At 41.1% G+C, this 20,457-nt stretch overlaps 1 pseudogene; it reads right to left on the bottom strand.

The window, feature by feature from the left end:
* Positions 1-1,019: 1,019 nt before the first annotated feature.
* LOC110140376 (intraflagellar transport protein 20 homolog pseudogene) lies at positions 1,020-20,148 on the bottom strand (annotated as a pseudogene).
* Positions 20,149-20,457: the final 309 nt, after the last annotated feature.

A 20,457-nucleotide genomic window follows, 5' to 3' on the forward strand; every position in this document is an offset into this window, starting at 1 on the left:
GGAAATGTCTCCCAGATTCTTCCAACCTGCCCCACAAAGGAGTATTCACCCAACCTGCTGCTAAGTCACTTCAGTTGTGTCCGACTCTGTGCAACCCCATAGACAGCAGCCCACCAGGCTCCCCGGTCCCTGGGATTCTCCAGGCAAGAATACTGGAGTGGGTTGCCATTTCCTTCTCCAATGCATGAAAGTGAAACCCAACCCAGGACAGTGCAAATTCTTATTCAGGATTTCCTCTGATAAAATGAAATGCACATTTTATTGTAAGGCAAGATAGATTTAACATAGAGTTTTTCTTTGTTGGGCCTCTTCCTTTCCCTTTAGGGTGTATTGTGTATCTGCATTAAGCAGACCTCCTTAGGAGATAACTTTCCTAAACTTCCTTTTTAATCTCATTAAGGGTCCCACCTCCTGGGGAGATAAACCTCTCTTTTTAATCTTGTAAGGGGCCAGAGTGACCCATGAGCCACTCCTCACTTCCTACCTGTAGATCTGGACTGTATAAACTGTGCTTATGTACAGCGCTCTGTCTCAGAAATGTAGGTAACTGTGCTTTGACTTCTAATGAGCGGAAGAGTTCGCAGAGGTTTCTGGGAGGTTGCTCCCAGGTTATAACCCTCAGTTTGAATAGAATAAGATTTTCTGTTTCCTTCTTAAATCAGCTGGTTAGTTTTTTATCACCATCTTTTACCTTCATCTTGTTTTTTTTTAACTTGTAAATAATAATTTATTTCTTTTCCCCCCAAAACTATGAAAAATTAAAAAAGAAATCAAACTTTACACGCTGCTCAGTTCAGACTGAGAGCGCAAAGGGTGGGAGCCTGGACCGCAGTGGCCCCTAGGTTCACCTGCAGGTAAACACCTGAAAGACGCTCCCCCGGCTTTGTGTTCCTGCCTCCAGAGATCCTACAGTTCTTCCCATGCCATCTCACACCACACTCTTGGGTCATTAGGTCACCAGAATGATACAGAGGTTTTTTGGGTTTGGACATTGTGGATTTTTTTTTTTCTTTTCTTTTTTTTTTTTTTTTTTTGCCCTCCTGCTAGAAAAGGAAAATTTCAGTTCATTTCTAAGAAATAAATTGGTCAATAAATTCATTTTGTTATGCTTCTCCTTTCCACAAAGCTTCATATTCAATCCGATACCCTTCAGGCTGCATTCTTTTCTGCTGTTAGTGCTTGGAGTTGCTGCTATTGGTCTTCTGTCTTGCTGTAGATCTCAGCAAGCTGTGAGCACCAGGGGCCTTCATCTTCTTATTTCCTGCTTCTTTTGCAAGTTGGTCAACAAGCTCAATTAAACCACCAGCTATTTTTTAAAATTTTGTCCACAAAGTCCTTGCGCCCTTCCTTGAGCTCTCTGGTCTGCTGGGTAACCTCTGGGTCCAACACTTGCGGCTTGTCTAGCTTATCAAAGTGCAGCCCTGCTTCACCCAGGATGTCCGTGACTCACTCTCCGCTCAGGCAGCCGGCGCCCTGCCTGGCAGCCTCACCCCTGCTGTGGCTGCAGGACCTGCTGACCTCCCTGTTTTCGGCTTTGGTCCCTTGTGTTCTGGACTCCATTTCCTCCTCTTTATTGGCCTATGACTGTATTTTAATGAAGCATATCTTACAGCTTCTTGAGAAAGAGTTTTGGGGGAGTAATTTTTTTTTAAAGGAAATTGCATGTCAGAAAATGTCCATTTTCTATCCTTACACCAAGTAATAGTTTCATTGGATATGCAATTCTAAAAGAAAAGTAATTTCTCTTCAGATTTGTGAAGGCATTTTTTCTTTATTGTCTTCTTGTTCCAGTATTGCTGTTGAGAGGTCTAAAGCTATTCTAATTCCTATCTTTAAATATGACTCTCCCCCTCCTTTTCTGGAATATAGGTTCTTCACTATGATGCCAGTTCTCAAAAATTTTACAGTGACATGTAATTTTTAAATTTTTTTCTGGAATATAGTTGCTTTAGTACAGTGATGTATAATTAATTTTTAAAAGAAATCTGTGGATTCTTCTCTTCCATAAAGTATAACTCACTTTCTGTACCATTCTGCTCTGTGCTTTTTTCCCACTAAATGTATCCTCAGATCTCAGAGTATCATCTTTCCATTCCATACTGGAAAGCCTGTCTTATAAAGGGTGGTAATGTACTCTTAGAGAAAGCTCTGGCCTGAGTGATGGTGGGTTATATCAGTTAGTTCAGTTGCTCATATCTGTCCAACTCTTTGCAACCCCATGGACTGCAGCACGCCAGGCTTCCCTGTCCATCACCAACTCCCAAAGCTTGCTCAAACTCATGTCCACCAAGTCGGTGATGCCATCCAAACATCTCACCCTCTGTTGGTCCCTTCTCTTCCTGCCTTCAATCTTTCCAAGCATCAGGGTCTTTTCTTCTAATTAGATGGCCAAAGTATTAGAGCTTCAACCTCAGCATCAGTCCTTCCAATGAATATTCAGGACTGATCTCCTTTAGGATGGACGAGTTGGATCCCCTGGACAGTCTTCTCTAACACCACAGTTCCAAAGCATCAATTCTTCAGTGCTCAGCTTTCTTTATGGTCCATCTCTCACATCCATACATGACTACTGGAAAAACCATTGCTTTGACTAGGGGTTATATGGGTACCTTTAAATAATTTTAAAATGTTTAATATATTTAGTGGAAAAAAGGATGAACAAATTGTACACAATAAATATGTGCAGTTATTTGTCCATCAATAGTGGCTCTATAAAGCTTTAAAAATAATGCAGGAATTCGGGGCTGACTTCAGGTCAGACTTGATTTTATTGCCACTGCTTTTGCCTTGAATTTGACTAAGAGCCTGCATAAGGATATAAATGCCTGTGGTGGTTTAGTTGCTAAGTTGTGTCCAACTCTTGCGACCCCATGAACTGTAGCCTGCCAGGCTCCTCTTTCCATGGGATTCACCAGGCAAGAATACTGGAGTAATTGAACCTGAGTCTCCTGCATTGCAAGCAGATTCTTTACCGACTGAGCTATGAGGTAAGCCCCATATAAATGCCTGTTCTGCCTTTTTAACTTTCTATTTGTTTGCCATTGCTTTCCTTATGTATCCCTTGAAGGAATCTTTTAAAATTGTTTGTTCATTTAATTACAGTCGCTTAAAGGCACACATAAACTGCAGAACATTTCAGTAGACCGAGAGCACTGCTGCTGATCTCACAAACTGTCTGGCATCCTGAGCACAGGTAACTGTGCCAACCTGAATATTAAGGTGCTCGTGGTCAATAGTGGTAAAGGATCTGCCTGCCAGTACAGGAGACGTAAGAGACTCGGGTTTGATTCCTAGCTGGGGAAGATCCCCTGGAGGAGGGAATGGCAACCTACTCCAGTATTCTTGCCTGGAGAATCCCATAGAAAGAGGAGCCTGGCAGGCTACGTTCCACAGGGTTGCAAAGAGCTGGACATGACTGAAGCAATTTAGCATGGACACATGGATAGCTCCTTTTAAAAATAAAAATTCTAAAATTTTATGCCTATACCCGGTTGGACTGTTTTGCACACATCAGAGGCAAATATCTTCCTTTGAAGAAAGATCCTCTAAAATACCCTGTTCTTCTGGCATATAATTATGCCAGTATATATATATATAGTGTATATGTATATTATACTATATTTATATAGTATAAATATATATATACACACTATATTTATATAGTATAATATATATATACATATATAATATATGCCCAAAGTATAATATTTCTGGTATATGCATGCTTTTTCTCTTTCTATCTCAAACTGCTATCACATATTTTTCTCTCTCAGACCTTCACACCTGGTATTTTTAACAGGTTATGAAGCCTTTGTTTTAGGAGAATAATTAACACATGTATTAAATCTTAAGGTGTATAAGGCTAGTACTGTGGGTAGTGCTAAGTTGCTTCAGTCATGTCTGACTCTTTGCAACCCTATGGACTGTAGCCCACCAGGCTCCTCTGTCCATGGGGTTCTCTCCATGAGCTCTTCCAGGAGACCTTCCCAACCCAGGGACTGAACCCGAGCTTCTTACGACTCTTCCCTTGAGAGGTGGAGTCTTTACCACTAGCGCCACTTGGGAAGCCCTATGCTAGTACCATAATGTTTCTTAAATTTTAATGTACATTGAAATCACCTGGAGTTTTTTTAGTACTGATTCTGATTCAGTATGTCTGGGATGAGAGCTATGGTTCTACATTTCTAATAAGCTCCCAAGTGATGGCAGTGATGTTGGTCTATGAAGCACACAGAGTTCTACAGTTGGAATGTTAAGAGGTGCATAATCTCATCTCCACCTCTAAAGGAGTTATAATCTAGCCAGGGATGAGTATGGACATGAATAGAACACCCCAGATTTATGTAATTGTGATATAGCTCTTCGTTTTTAGTGTCTTTTTTGTCCTGTTCCCAAGTCACCTAATTTTACCGACCCCCTTGGATGGTAGCAGCATGAGCCCTGTGTTCAGAACTCACCTGCATTCTCTTAATGTGCCCTCTCTGAGATTTTCCCTTTGAGAATTAACATACTATATTATTTAAAAATATGTTAGCATATATTAATGTCTAATCCCTCTCAGATATTATATGGAAATTTGTACCAGGTTGTCTGATGACATAAGCCAGAAGTTTATATGGTAGAAGATAGTGTGAGGACTATGCACATGCTGGAAAATAGACTGTGAGTTAGTCCTTGGAGCTGGGAGAAATCTGCCATGTAGTTCTGTGATTAAATACTCAGAATCTGTGGGCTTCCCTGCTGGCTCAGCTGGTAAAGAATCCGCCTGCAGTGCGGGAGACCTGCATTCGATCCCTGGGTTGGGAAGATCTCCTGGAGAAGGGAATGGCTACCCACTCCAGGATTCTGGCCTGGAGAATTCCATGGACTGTATAGTCCATGGGGTCACAAAGAGTCGGACATGACTGAGCGACTTTCATTTCAGTTATATACATAATAAGGTCCCAGAAAGTAAACATTCGCTGAATGAGTGGTATGGTGGGACTGATAGACAGGGAACAAAAATGCAATAAAGGAGCTCTGTTAACCTCGAAATGGACGCATGAAAGGATTAATCATCAGTGATAAATGTTCATGATCCCCACAGAGCTGAACGTGTTGTGCTATTCTGAGCAAACTTCATCTATCACTGTTGAGCCGTAATAGCTCTCCATCTATTATGCTGACTGGTGAAGCTCTGTACCCACCGAGGTCAGCTTTATGACTTGCTCAGCTCCAGATTGCCACAGTGGCTGTTGCACCGTCTTTATCACCAAGCAGCCTTCTCTTCATCGTAATTGCCAACACGCAAACAAATGCACTCACTGCTTCTTCATAGGAAATGAAAAAGAGAAATATGGTGGCACGGTTCTTTCTCTCCAGGTTTGTCTGCCAAATTTAACTGAGCAATTGAATATAGGCTTTCAAGTCTAATCAATAATTGAATACTGATTGAGTACCAACTTTTTGAAAGCACTTTGTTGGGTCTCTGGGAAACATGAAGATTAGTAAGACCTGGCTCCCACCTTCACAGAGCTTACATTACAGTTTTTTTTTTTTTTTATAATACACATAACTTTTTGAAAAATCTGTTGTGAGCAATTGACCAAGTTATTTTTTCACCTTTGTGTTTCCCTACCTAGGAAAAAGTGAAAGTTAGTTGCACAGTCATGTCCAACTCTTTGGGATCCCATGGACAGTAGCCTGCCCAGCTCCTCTGTCCATGGAATTCTCCAGGCAATAATCCTGGAGTGGGTAGCCATTTCCTTCTCCAGGGGCTCTCCCCGAACCAGGGATCAAACCTGGGTCTCCTGGATTGTAATCGGATTCTTTACCAACTGAGCTAGTAGGGAGGTCCAGGAAAAGTGACTGGTCAACAGAGATCACAGAAGTGTCACTGAAGAATGGTAGTTACATGAGGAAATTAAACAACGGCTTTGGGCAGCAATGAGATACTGTCACGGGACATGATACAGCTAACTTTAAAATGAGCTTTGTATACAGTGATACGGGAATAGCATTTCTCAAACCAGGTCCACAACTTTGCTTCAAGAATGTTTTCTTTTCTGTAGACACATGAGAGATACACATGAGTAATTTATATTCAGTTTCATGTTTGTATGTATTCGACAATATAATTAAGTGACTTAAAGTAATGTTAGGGGTCCTCCGAAATGTTATTCTTTTAATCAAATATTATTCAATGCCATGTATGGATCTTATTTAATTCTCTTTCAAATAAGCTGTAAATTATTTTAAAAATTATGGAAGTGTTGAAAGTGTTAGTTGCTCAGTCATATCTGACTGTACCTCCATTCAGCTGTAACCCACCAGGCTCCTCCGTCCATGGGATTCTCCAGGTTGGAATACTGGAGTGGGTTGCCATGCCCTTCTCCAGGGGAGCTTCCCAACCCAGGGATTGAATCCTGCTTTCCTGCATTGCAGGTGGATTCTTTACTGGCTGAGCCAGCAGGGAAGCCCAGTTTAAATAATGACTGGATAGTTCATGATCCTAAGAAATCATGGTTATTATTTTTTAGGTGTGGTTGTTTTCTTTTTTAAAAATATTTACTTACTTGGCTGCGTCAGGTCTCTGGTTGCAGCATGCAGGTTCTCTCATTGCTGTGCAGATTCTCTAGTTGTGGAGCTTGGGCCCAGTTGCCGCTCAGCATGTGGGATCTTAGTTCCCCACCAGGGATCAAACCCATGTCCCCTGCATTGCAAGGCGAATTCTTAACCACTGGACTGCCAGGAGAGTCCTGATTGTTTCTTTTTAAAAAGGATTCTTATCTTTTAAAAATGCATACTGAAATAGCTATGAATGAGATGGTATAATATCTGGGATCTTCTCTGAAATAATCCAGGGGGTAAGTTGATAGTGGGGCTTCCCTGGTGGCTCAGTGATAAAGAATTCACCTGCCAAGCAGGAGATTTTGATTCCCCATGGATCAGAAAGATCACCTGGAGAAGGAAATAGCAACCCACTCCAATGTTCTTGCCTAGGAAATCCTGTTGACAGAGGAGTGTGACGGGCTACAGTCCAGGGGTCCCAAAGAGTCGAACGCGATCTGGCGACTAAACAGCAAGGGACAGTTGTTAGGCACAGATGGTGGTAGGTAAAATGGTGGCTTCCCAAAGACGCCTACGTCCTAATCCCCAGAAGTTAAGGTAGTAGTTGGAAGTAAGGTTGCTAATCAGTTGACTTTAAGATTCTCCTGGATTAACCATTTGGACTCAGTGTAATCACAAGAGTTCTTAGATGTGGAAGAGACAGGTAGGGTCAGAGTGATGCAGTGTGAGGGAGAATTGACTGGTCGTTGTTAACTTGAAGATGGGAGTCAGCCATACACCAAGCCTCTAGAGTCTGGGACGGGTGAGTGAATAGATTCTCATACAGTCTCTTCAGGAAGGAGCTCAGTCTGGTGACAGCACTGAGATTTTAGCCCTGTGAGACTCATTTTGGGCTTCTGACTTCCAGAACTGTAAGATAATGAATATATCTTGTTTTAAGGCTGGCATGATCCTGAGAGCAAAGTTAGAGTCTTTCCTCCTATCACCACTTTGCTTTGAGTTTTTGTTTTTGCTTTTTAGTCATAAATGGTTGCTGAATTTGGTCAACTCTTTTTTTTTTTTTTTTCTGTATTTGTTGAGATGATAATTTTTATCTGTCTTTTTTTTTATTTTCAAGTGTTAAACCTTCCTGGTATTCTTAGAATAACTCCAATTGGATGAGGATATAGAATCTTTTTTATATATTGCTGATTATAATTTGCTTTTCTTTTTTTTGTAGTTTGCTTTTCTTTTATTAAGGATTTTTATATGTATGTTTGTGAGAGCACTATGCTGGTCTTATAAAATGACTTGGGACACATTCTCTTTCTCTGTTTTTCAGGAACGGTGTGTAATGTTAGTATGTATCTTACCATTTAGTTGTTCAGTATGGTTTTCGGGAGGGTACAAGCGCTAGAAATCCCTATTGTTGTTGTTTAGTCACTGAGTCCTGTCTGATTCTTTGTGACCCCATGAACCGCAGCACACCACGCACTGTCTCTAGGAATTTTCTCAAACTCACGTCCATTAAATCAGGGATGCCATCCAACCATCTCATCCTTTGTTGCCTCCTTCTCCTCCTGCCCTCAGTCTTTCCCAGAATCAGGAGAAAGATTCCAGTTTCTCATTTTCCAATGAGAAAAGGACTTTAGCTCTTGCCATCAGATGGCCAAAGTATTGTAGCTTCAGTTTCAGCATCAGTCCTTCCACTGAATATTCAGGATTGATTTCCTACAGGATTGACTGATTTGATTCCCTTGCTGTCCAAGGGACTCTCAGGAGTCTTCTCCAAAACCACAATTCAAAAGCATCAAATCTTCCATGCTCCGTCTTCTTTGTGGTCCAACTCTAACATTCACGCTCCAGCTGCTGCTGCTAAGTTGCTTCAGCTGTGTCCGACTCTGTGCGACCCCATAGACGGCAGCCTACCAGGCTCCTCCATCCACAGGATTCTCTAGGCAAGAACACTGGAGTGGGTTGCCATTTCCTCCTCCATCTAACATCCACAGCTTTGACTGTATGGACTTTTGTCGGCAAGTGATGTCTCTGCTTTTTAATATGCTGTCTAGGTTTGTCATAGGTTTCTTTCCAAGGAGCAAGCATCTTTTGATTTCATGGCTGCAGTCACTGTCCGCAGTGGTTTTGGAGCCCAAGAAAATAAAATCTGTCACTGTTTCCACTTTTCCCCCTTCTATTTGCCGTGAAGTGATGGGACCAGATGCCATGATCTTTGCTTTTTTGATGTTGAATTTCAAGCCAGCTTTTTCAGTCCCTTCTTTCATTCTCATCAAGAGGCTTTTTTCTTCCTCTTCGCTTTCTGCCATAAGATTGGTATTGTTTGCATATCAGAGGTTGTTGATATTTCTCCTGGCAGTCTTGTTTCCAGCTTGGCATTTATCCAGTCCAGCATTTCACATGGTGTACTCTGCATATAAGCTAAGGAAAAGACTCTTGAGAGTCCCTTGGACAGCACGGAGATCAAACCAGTGGATCCTTAAGGAAATCAACCCTGAGTATTATTAATTGAGAAGACTGATGCTGAAGCTGAAGCTCCAATACTTTGGCCATCTGATGCAAAGAGCTGACTCATTGGAGAAGACCCTGATGCTGGGAAAGATTGATGGCAGGAGGAGAAGGGGAGAAAGAGGGTGAGATGGTTGGATGGCATCTCCGACTTAGCGGAGCAAACTCTGGGAGATAGTGAAGGACAGGGAAGCCTGGCGTGCTGCAGTCCATGAAACTGCAAAGAGTCAGACTTGGCTGAGCAGCTGAACAACAACAGCAGCAAAGGAAGGTGATGATATACAGCCTCTCACACCCCTCTCCCGATTTGGGACCAGTCTGGTTCTAGCTGTTGCTTCGTGACTTGCATCCAGGTTTCTCAGGAGACAGGTGAAACGGCCTGCTCCTTCCATCTCTTTAAGAATTTTCCACAGTTTGTTGTGATCCATACAGTCAAAGGCTTTAGCGTGATCAGTGAAGCAGAAGTAGATGTTTTCCTGGAACTCCTTGCTTTCTCTGTGATCCAGTGATGTGGTCAGTTTGATCTTTGGTTCCTCTGCCTTTTCTAAACCCAGCTTGTATATCTGGAAGTTCTTGGTTTACATACTACTCCTGTCCTTGACTTTTGTGACCCCATGGACTGTAGCATGCCTGGCTCCTCTGTCCATGGGATTTCCCAGGGAAGAATACTGAAGTGGGTTGCTATTTCCTACTCCGGGGGATCTTCTTGACCGGAGGATTGAACCTGCATCTCCTGTGTCTCCCGCTTTGGCAGGAGGATTCCTTATCAACTGTGCCACTTGGGAAGCCCAGAAATCCCTATAGTTCCATATTTTCACTACTGGCTTTTAAATACTTATTTATATTTTAATCATTAATTAGGGTTTACATTATGCATCTATAACTTGCCCCAGTCTACCTTGAATTAATGCATAACTTATCCTAACTTACGTGTAACGTCAGAATCATATAACCCTATAGTACTGCTTACTTCACTTCTTCTTTGTAGTGTTATTATCACATATTTTAAAGCTATTTATGTTGTAATCCCCCAAATATAGTATTATAATAGTTGTATTAAACTCTCCATCATCTTTGACAAAATAGCATTTCCGGTGCTCTTCATTTTTCTTCTATCAGAACTAAGTTTCTGTCTGGCGTCATTGCCCTTTTGTCTGGAAAACTTTTATCAGCACTTAAGGTGTAACAGTTCTACTTATGATGAATTCTCCTAGTTTTTTTTTTTTTTTTTGCTATTATTTATTCTCCAAGAATATACTGAGCACAAAATATGAGGAAGGCACTAGGTAATTGTCTAATGTATTCTACATAAGAAAATTCATTTGTTTTGATACTATTTTCAGACTCTTTGTTCAAATACTTTGCTTTTGGTATAGACTGAAAAATAGATAACAAAAACAAGTCAGGATCAACTAAAACTAAAAGCCAGTAAGAAAGTGAAATTCAAGTAATTTCATGGAAAAGAATGGTGATTCATTCAAAGAAATGTAACAGTAAAAAGCCTATTTAAGTTATTAACATTATCACTATCTTTATACTTACACGTTATGATTTGGATTTATGGCAGTCTTTTGTTTGTTTGTTTGTTTCGTGTTTTCCTTTTGTTTTGTTTGGGCTGTTCCTCGTGGCTTGCAGGATCTTAGTTCCCTGACCAGGAACTGAACCTGCGCCCTTGGCAGTGAAAGCTCCGTGTCCTAACCACTGGATCAGCAGGGAATTCCCATAATAGTTGTTTTACCAAAGTAATTCACAAAGGGAAGCAGTAAGTAGCTACATGTTTAAGGCCAGAGTGGCAAATAAAAAATTTCTAAAATAGGTTCATGTAAATAAAGGATAAACTGAAATTTCAAATTGTGTGTATGTGTAAGTGTGTTTGTGTGTGTAAGAGAGAGAGAAGAGAGACTTCTCAAAAATGGGTGGGTCAGAAAATATTCCTGTGGCCCCTTATTTCTAGGTTAAGAAAGTCATGCTGTTGTTTCTAGTAAATGGATTTTTGCAAATGTCTCGCTTTTGTCCCCATCTAGTCACTGTAGACTTCCCCTGTGGCTCAGCTGGTAAAGAATCCGCCTGCAATGCGGGAGACCTGGGTTCGATCCCTGGGTTGGGAAGATCCCCTAGAGAAGGGAAAGGCTGCTCATAGGCTGCCCACTCCAGTATTCAGGCCTGGAGAATCCCATGGACTGTGGGGTCGCACAGAGTCGGACACGGCTGAGAGACTTTCCCTTTCACTTTCAGTCCCCGTAGAAAATGAAGAAGCATAGAAGAACTACAGCAGTTGCTGTCAGTCTTTTTGTCCTCATTAATTCTTTCTTAGGCATAAAGCTAAAGCTGACACTATTTGTTATTTTTATCTTGTCATATATATTCCAGTTTGAGGTGAAATGCAAAGATTTACGAGGTAAAAGTTTTATAATGCATCATCCCAAGAATGCTGTCTGCTTGGCATTACAGAAAATATTAGGGGTGAGAAGTCGGCCTAAAATTATGGCTAATGGAATTATAACCTCGATTTATCAGCATCCAAAAGTTATAGACACATGTTTATTCATTTATTTATAGGCGAGTCTGTGTTTTTAGAAGTATCTTTGAAATTTCTTTCTTCTCTAGTTTTATGATTTATCCAAAATTATCCATTCCAATATTATATTTAGGGTAAATATGTTAAAATACTAGTTTAATTTATGTTTAAAGACTGCTCCTAAGTATGCAGATGGAAGTGCCGTCTGACATGGGGATACATTATGCCACATAGTACCTGAAAATAGAACTAACCCAGAAAGTGATTTTGACATAAGACCTCATTGTTTTCCAAAGGTTATTTCAGTCCCAGACTTTGGGGATGAGTCAAAACAACTCAGAATGGGAGAGGTAAGGTGCAATTTCATCCTGAGTAAATTCTGCAATATCCAGGCAGATCAGTTGTTGGCGAGAACTTCTGCAAAATCAGGTCATGTTTACCAATCAGCAGAACTTAATGAGCATGTCCTTTTTGCCTGACATGGTTATAAATACTGTGGGAAATATAAAAATGTCTGAAGACAAATAGAAGATCTACAGTTATGCTGGAGAAATAATGCAATTGTTAAGAAAAAGTAAATGCTGAGTTGTATGTGCTCAGTTGCTTGGTTGTGTCTGGTTCTCTATAACCCCATAGACTGTAGCCCATCAGACTCCTCTGTCCATGGGCTTCTCCAGGCAGGAGCGCTGCCTGCCTTCCTGTGGGTTGCCACGCCCCCCTCCAGGGGTCTTCCTGACGCGGGGATCAAACCCACATCACCGACGCCTCCTGCGGTGGCAAGTGGATTCTTCACCGCTAGTGCCACGCTGGGGAGCTGATGAATCTCATAGGAATATGCAACAGTAGGTTCAGTGAAAATTGAGCAAAAACTCTCTCTGTATTGAACCTACTTTTGTACATTGCTAAATTTTATAGTAATATACAACAGTAGGTTCAGTGCAAATTGAGCAAAAACTCTCTCTATATTGAACCTACTTTTGTACATTGCTAAATTTTATAGTAATATACAGAAGAAGGTTGTATAAAGAGAAAATTTTTGTGGATTTGAATAATTAATAAGGTTTTACCAAAGGAAATGGGGAATCAGCTGGATGTTTATTCATCTTGTTTCTGTTCTGGGTGGGATGACTGTAAAGTGAAATAAATAAACCACCAAACAGCCATATTTGTTGGAAGAAATGACTTACAGTGATCTAAGTAGGGTCAGTTTAAGCCTTCCAGGAATTGACTAAAAGAGTTACAAGATAAATTTCAGGAAGACTTGATTTCTATCTCATTGAGATAAAAAAGAAGAGGTGTTCAATAGATGAAATTCTGGGATGTGCTAAGCTGTTATATTAGTCTGTTACTAGTAACAAATCACCAAAAATGTAGCAGCTTAAGATAGCACATGTGTATTACCTTATAGTTTCTCTGGGTCAAGAGAAACTATGGGCACAGCTCAACTGGGGCCTTTGCTTAGAGCTTTGAAAGGCGGCAACCAAAGTGGCAAGCCGTGTTGACCAGGCTGCATCTGGAGGCGCAAGTGGGGGAAATGTGCTTCCAGGCTCATTTGGGTTATTGGCAGAATGCTGATCCTTTGGCTATAGGACTGAGGACCCCAGCTTTTTACTGGGTGTTGGCTGGAGGCTGCCTTTTGTCCCTGGAGGAGATTCATAAATTCCTACTACAGAACCTTTCCACAGACAGTGACAGTGTGACAGTTTGTTTTTTCCAGATCAGCAGGTCTCGAACATGATCTACAAAGAGTCATGCATATATGATTTTAGGTGATATATTCGTCTATCTAATCTATACGTATGCCATGGGTTTCCTAAAATATAGATAGAAAGAGTAACCTAATTATGAGTGTGACATCCTGTAATCTCTGGCATATTAATTTGGTTAAAACCAAGTCACAGTTTCTTCCTGCAAAGAGAGGAGATTAACTCATTAGGTGTCAACCTTAGGATGTGTCCACCTGACTGTCAAATATTAAATAATGTATTTCTACCATATTTTATTGTACTGATTAACAACTCAGCACTTTAGTAGGTGATTTTAAATAATCTCTTTCTTCTCACTAAATCTCAGTATTGGGATACAATTGTCTATGTGTCTTTCACATTTTTGTGCATCTTCTGAGCAAGAGGCATTAACTTCTTATGTTTGTACAGATGTTTGTATAGACAATGTCTCCCTCCAGGGCAGATGACAGATTTATTTCCAGATCATAGGATAAAGATAGGTTTTCCTCACTGGAAAACATTAGGCAGGTTTGCTAGCATCCTCCTTCTAAAATTGAGGGTTTCCTAAACTCAGAATTCCTCAGCTGTGACACAGATACTCTGCATGCCCAGAATCCACCTGGGTTCATGTCTTCACACCCCCATGGAACTTGGGGAGCAATGGGAATCGACTTGAACATGAAGTTCACGTTGCCTGCTGAGTCCTGGGCACTAATGTCCTTTGTCTCTGACTTGGGTCTCCTGTCTTCTGCCACGTCTATGAAACTGTGAGCTGACTAAGCAGGGCTACATCTCAGGCCCTCCACAGTTTCGTGACGCTCAGTTTTCCTCCATGTAATTTAAGAGATTAGAGTGGGATTATTTTTACATTCATTTAATGTTTCATCATTGGTATTCTGATACTCTAACTGGCTTTGTCATTTTCATCATTGGTATAGAAGAACGCAACCATTTTTTGCACTCTTCTTTAAAAGGCGTTTAAAGACTCCACAATAGTCTAGAGATAGTAAACATTATTTAAAACCACCTTTTGCAAATAAGGAAACTAAACATATTTTAATTTGCTTGTTATGCTAATGTGAGGCATTTTCCGTTTGGAAAACAAATCTATTAGGACGCTGGTTTGACTGGAGGTCAGGTACCCATCCCTTAGCTCATGTTTTTGCTGTAGTTTTATGGTTTATGGCAACATTGTAAAATCCCATTCTTTGAACTTCTTTGAGTTTAAGTATCAGTCTGATATATTCTACATCCTGTGTTTTGTTCAAACTATTCCTTTCCCACGTTTGCAAACATTAACTTGTCTGTGACTGTTAATTAGCATTTCTTAATTGATCTTTTTGTTTATTGTGAAAAAGTGAAGTGCTTTGGAAGGGGATAAAGTTGCCCTGAACCACTAAATGGGGCTGGTGCCTGAGATGGAATCCTGAAACAAACCCACACAGGCAGGCAGAGAGCATAGATACAACAAGTAGGTTTTCCACAAAGTCAGCGAAGGACCCACAACTGCAGGTGAGATTAGTCTGTTTTTTGCTATTTTGCTATTTTGTTATTTTCTTCAGCTATGATTGAAAGTAATGAACTTACAGTTTAATTTTTTACTGCATATGCAAAATTTATAGAGACTTATCTAAAAATAGAAGTAGCTAAAAATAGAAATAGCTAATACATATTTTTCATTATATTTAGCTTTTGTTGTTGTTTAATTGCTTAGTCGTGTCCAACTCTTTTGCAACCCCATGGACTGTAGCCTGCCAGTCTCCTCTGTCCATGGGGTTTCCCAGGCAGGAATACTGGAGTGAGTTGCCATTTCCTTCTCTGAGGGATCATTCTGACCCAGGGATTGAACCTGTGTCTCCTGCATTGGCAGGCAGGTTCTTTACCACTGAGCCACCTGGGAAGTTCCTATTTGGCTTAATACTTTAAAACAAAAACCTCAACATAAAAAAAGCTAGCATCCTAACACCAGAGTTTGTACCACACACGAGCATCCTATGAGTGTGAGTGTGAGCATGTATGTGCATGCATGTATGGATTTGTGTTTGTACGGAGGTCAAACGAAAGTGAGTGTATCCTTAGCTCCACCTCCCTTTCTGTGTAATATCATCCTTGATTGACTGGCCTTTCTCACGCATCTTTCTTCTCAGTTTCTTTTCTTGGCCTCTCCTGCGTGAACAAACTTAATTTAAGTTCTCTTAAATGAATGTTTGAAATGAATGAATGAATGAAATGAAGCTGTTCTCTTCATATTTGGCCTATCCCAGAACCTGGCTCATGAGAGCACTTAATCAGTATTTGCTGGATGTGTGAATGAAGAAGTGAAGGGATAGATAAATGAATAAGTTAATAGATGAAGTGCTATGGAAATGCATAGGTAGGAGAGCTTCATTTTACTGGAGTCAGTCAGAAAATTTTTTTCTAAAGAAGGTGAAAATTGACCTGTCTTGAGAGATGTGTCAAGACTTACCCAGTGAACAAATAAAGTCTTCATTTCCATAAATAAGTGTTTCTACAAATAGTATACCATTTCTTAGGAAACTGGGGGGAAATATTTCATTCCAAAAGGAGGAAGTGAGCTAAGGAAGAGAAAAACGTGAGCTCCAGGAGAGCCAGCCCAAGTGAGAGCAAGAGGAAGCCTCCTGGAAGCTGAGTAAGGGAGATGCTGTGACGATGACTAGGCAGCGGGTCCGGAGGTGAGCAGGCCATCGTGGGTGAGGAGGGCAAAGCGCTGCAAGGAGGTTAATCTGACGGCATGGACTCCTACCAAGGAAAACGAGTGATCGGTACACAGACAGTGCAAGCGACAATGTTAGTCAGTCAGTGATCTCCAGCTCTTGTACCTCCGTGGACTGCAGGCCGCCAGGCTCCTCTGTCCTTGGGATTCTCCAGGCAAGAACACTGATGAGGGTAGCCGTTTCCTCCTCCAGGGGATCTTCCCAAGGCAGGAACTGAACCCTCGTCTTCCGCATTGCAGGCAGATTCTTTACTGTCTGAGACACCAGGGAAGCCTGCACACAGAAATCCAGGTTAATTAAAAAGGGATAGTTATCAAATATCCATAAAATTAAAAGTTATTTTAAAAAGAGCTTCATGGCTCAGCTATAGATGTTGTTTACGCAGTCATAATAATACAAATACTGCTTGTTTAATTAAAATTATGGTTAACTCTACTGGAAGGATTAAAGAAAGGGAAAAGTCTGCACTTTGGGAAGGGAGAAGTATGAAAGGGAACTAAATTCTTATGTTCTACATAGCAGAGACATGAAAAATGGCTGAAACTGAAAATATTATTAAGTGGCATTATCAATACATTATTTAGAGATAAGAAGAAATGCTAAAAGGAAAAGCCAAAATAGTTGGGAATGGTTGCCTCTATGGAAGATAATGGAGGGGTCAAGTGATTACTTATTTTCATAATAAACCGTATAGAAGTATTTGGAATCAGAATGTACATTAAAAAATTAGGCAGAAGAGGGGTTAAACAATGTCAGTAAAATAAACAATTTAGTCCTCAACACTGGTTTCTCAGTGTTGATGCAAAAAACCCTTGCTTCAATGTGGGAAAGTTTTCAAAAGAATTGGTGAAAAGTTTGAGAGTTTTCTATTTAATTAATCTTTATAAAAATAAGTGTCTGTCAGTTGATGTAGTCTCAGAGGATGATTATGTGACTGCAGGCAGACCTAACTGGAAGAATATGTTACCTGGGCCATGAGAAAATGCAGCTGATAAATATTATAGCTTTCAGGGCTATTTGCAGCTGTGTCATGGGGGGAAACTCGGAGACCAGTCAGTGACTGCATTCTTTTTTTTTTTGGCGGCCCAGCATGGCTTGTATGATCTTAGTTTCCTGACCAGGGGTTGAACATGGTCCTGGCATAAAAGCGCCCAGTCCTAACCACTAGACTGCCAGGGGATTCCCCAGAGATCAGATTCTTAATCTTCTTCCTAATAAATATGTATTGTGGGTTATAGTCAGGCTTGTAGGAAAATGTGTTCTCTTCTACAAAAAGCCTTTTGAGGAAAATCATTCTTTCTCTGAAGAACTCTGTAGTTTCATAGCTTTTAAGTTACGGAATTTAATTTTAATAAGGAACAGAAAAGTCACACAGCAGAGGTGACCTATTAAATAAAGTTATAACATACCTAGAAAACTGTGTCTAGTGATATTACAGAAGTGTTGTCACAGGATGATAGTAACAGATCCAAGACTATCAGCCCACAGACTTAGGTTTAAGCAATTGCCCCCAGATTCAGGTTTGAGAACTTTAGTGTAAAAAATTCCTTCTGTTAAAAGATGAAAGAGTGACATCAGACAGTTTGCTCTTGGGCAGAGGATAATTTTCTTATAGCCCGTTTATGTCTGTGGGGCTTAGCTGTGGAGGTGAAATAAATTTGGAAGTTATTCTGTGGAATAGAGAATCCTGCCTGGTTGAGTTTCTGCAGAAAAGAACCTGAGAGGTGCTAGGGCATCCTTTTCCGAAATGGTTCTATTTCTTTGTCACATCCCAGGAGCCTTCTAGTTTTTCCCTTAAGAGCCTTAAAACATGATTTTTTTAAAAAAGAAATTTAAACTTTTAATTTTGTGTTGGGGTATAGCCAAGTAGCAATATTGTGATAGTTCCGGTGAGCAGCGAATGGGCTCAGCCATACATATATATGTATCCGTATCCATTCCCCCCACCGCTAAACTCCCCTCCCATCCAGGTCACCACGTTTGAGCAGACTTCCATGTGCTATAGAGTAGGCCCTTGTTGGTTATCTATTTTAAGTATAGCAGGGTGTACGTGTCCATCCTAAGTGTCCCTTCCCCCTGCAGCAGTAAGTTTGCTCTCTAAGGCTGTTAAAACATGATCGTTGAAGAAAAGCCCTTGCTTCCCAGCCAGTCTTACTAATTCTCTCTTGAGGGGAGGGAAAGCGACAAAGAAGTACTGGTGGGTTGAGTCGTGTGCCTCTGAAAGATATGTCCACTTGGGGCCTGTCAGTGTGACCTTACTTGGGGGGCGGGGGGAAGCAGCTTTGGAGATGTAACTTAGTTAAGGAGCTTGAGACGAGATCATCTTGGGTTTGAGTGGGCCTTACGTCCAGTGATGAGCGTCCTTAGAAGAGAAGAGAGGGAGACGAGGCGCTAAGGGGAGGTCGTGTGAAGACAGAGGCCGCGACTGGAGCTGTCAGTGCACATACAAGCCAGGAAACCGAGATTGCCAGCGACCGCCGGAAGCTAGAGGAGAGTCAGGGCCCGGTTCTCCCAAGTGCTTCCAGAAGGGATGAGCCCCGCTGAGACACTGACTTCAGACTTCAGCCTTCCTGCACTGTGAAAAAAAGTCTGTTATTTTAGACACCCAGTCTGTGATAATTTCTCACAGCAGTCGAAGAAAAAGATGCACAGCTGTTCCGATACGACTTTCCCGCAGAGCCCTCAGCCAGCTGCGTCTGCCCTCTTGGTGCCCCCAGTCCCGTTCTCTTCAGGAGAGAGTTCGTGTCGTCAGTCGGTTGGCAACATTTTTCTAAATATATTTGCTGCAAAAATGCTTTATATTTTCTTAACCTCTTCTCCCAGTTTAACAGGTTTATCAGTTTAACAGATGTCTGTTAGAAGACTGCATCCAAGGAAAAAGCCAAATCTCAAGGAAGCTGCAGCAAAGGCCCTGGAAGTCTTAAGTCATAGGAAGATCAATGTCATTCAACTAATGACAACTAACCAACAATGTCATTCACCTAATATTTACCTTGGACCTAAGATGAGCCAGACGCTATGGGAGATCAAGAGGTTGAGTCAGATATTAGCCCCTGGCTTTAGGGATATTAAATCCTATAAAGGATGAAAGACACAATCTTCAATGACCTTTAGGGAAGAAAGGAATTGATGTTATCAAAGCCAAAAAAAAGCACCATGCTCCCTCTAGCAAGGTGCCAATTTCTGCCTTAGGATGTGCTCAGGGCTCATCCTCAAATGGAGTTTTCCATGCAGTTCTCTAAAGGTAAATTTAGAGAAATGTACATGGGAAGCAGGAAATAGGAGTCAGTTAATGAGTTTGTTGAAGTCCAAGATTGAATGAGGTCAAGCACATGATTCTTGCCTTCAAAGTTGGAGACAAGATTTAGGCACCCATATCATTTAAGAATGTTTTCACTTAAAAATATCAGAACACAGAGTGGCTTAGCCAGTTACCATCTTTTGTAATCAGCAATCTACAATCTTACGTAATCAGCAATCTGCAGGTAGGGAATTTCCAGTGAGGAGAAAGCCGCAGGTAAGGAACCATCTGGAAATTAACACCAGAAATCAAATTGGCCAGCAAAACTCTGAGAAAATAAATTTTTGTTGTTCAAGCCACCTAGTCTAAGGGTTTTGTTATGGCAGCCGAAACTATTACAGGAAGAAAATTTTTCTTAAAAGCCTCCTTGTGAATTTTGCTTTACATTTAGTTGCTGGGAAAAAGTCACATGGCCACTGCTTGCTTCATGAGAACTTGCAAAAATATATGAAAAAATGCAATGCGACCAGCACTGTTGCCTTCCATCAGTCACAGCTGACCACGTGTGACTGGATGCATCATCAGCCCTAACAAGACAGATGTTCTGTTAACGGGAGGAGGGCAAAGGCTTCAGATGGGCAAATGACGTTTCTGCCATAGAGCCTGGGACAGTTAGAGAACTGTGCACAGGGGTTATATCCAAGTAGACATTACTCCCAATTCTATCAGTTGAATGTCTGCTTGGCTATAATTCCATTGTCCTCCTCCTCTGTCAAGAGAACGTCTGTTTTGTTAGGGATGACTTCAATATGGTTTGCGTGCTATAGCCAGTGCATAACATGGAGCTGATCTTTCCTACTTACCATCTTTCCCCATCATTCCTGAATAAGGCCCATTGCTCCTTATGTTCTGATTCAGTCTGTTTTCCTTGTCTCGTATCCTATTCCATCACTCTGTCTAGCCACGCGAATGTGCTGACACATTCGTGAGAATATCCAGTATTCTCACATTCTATCCTTAGCTCAAGCAGCTCTCTCTCCACCCAGAGTGCAGTCATCCAGTTTCTCTACTTGGTAGACATAGGAAAGCAAAATGCAAACTGTTTTCTCCAGGCATAGCAAGGCTTGTCCTAAGCAAACAGTGGTTTTCCCGTCTTTGCTTTGAGGTTTTAGATCAGTCTCATTT

Source organism: Odocoileus virginianus, chromosome 25 (genome assembly GCF_023699985.2).
Source record: "Odocoileus virginianus isolate 20LAN1187 ecotype Illinois chromosome 25, Ovbor_1.2, whole genome shotgun sequence".
Lineage (NCBI taxonomy): Eukaryota > Metazoa > Chordata > Mammalia > Artiodactyla > Cervidae > Odocoileus > Odocoileus virginianus.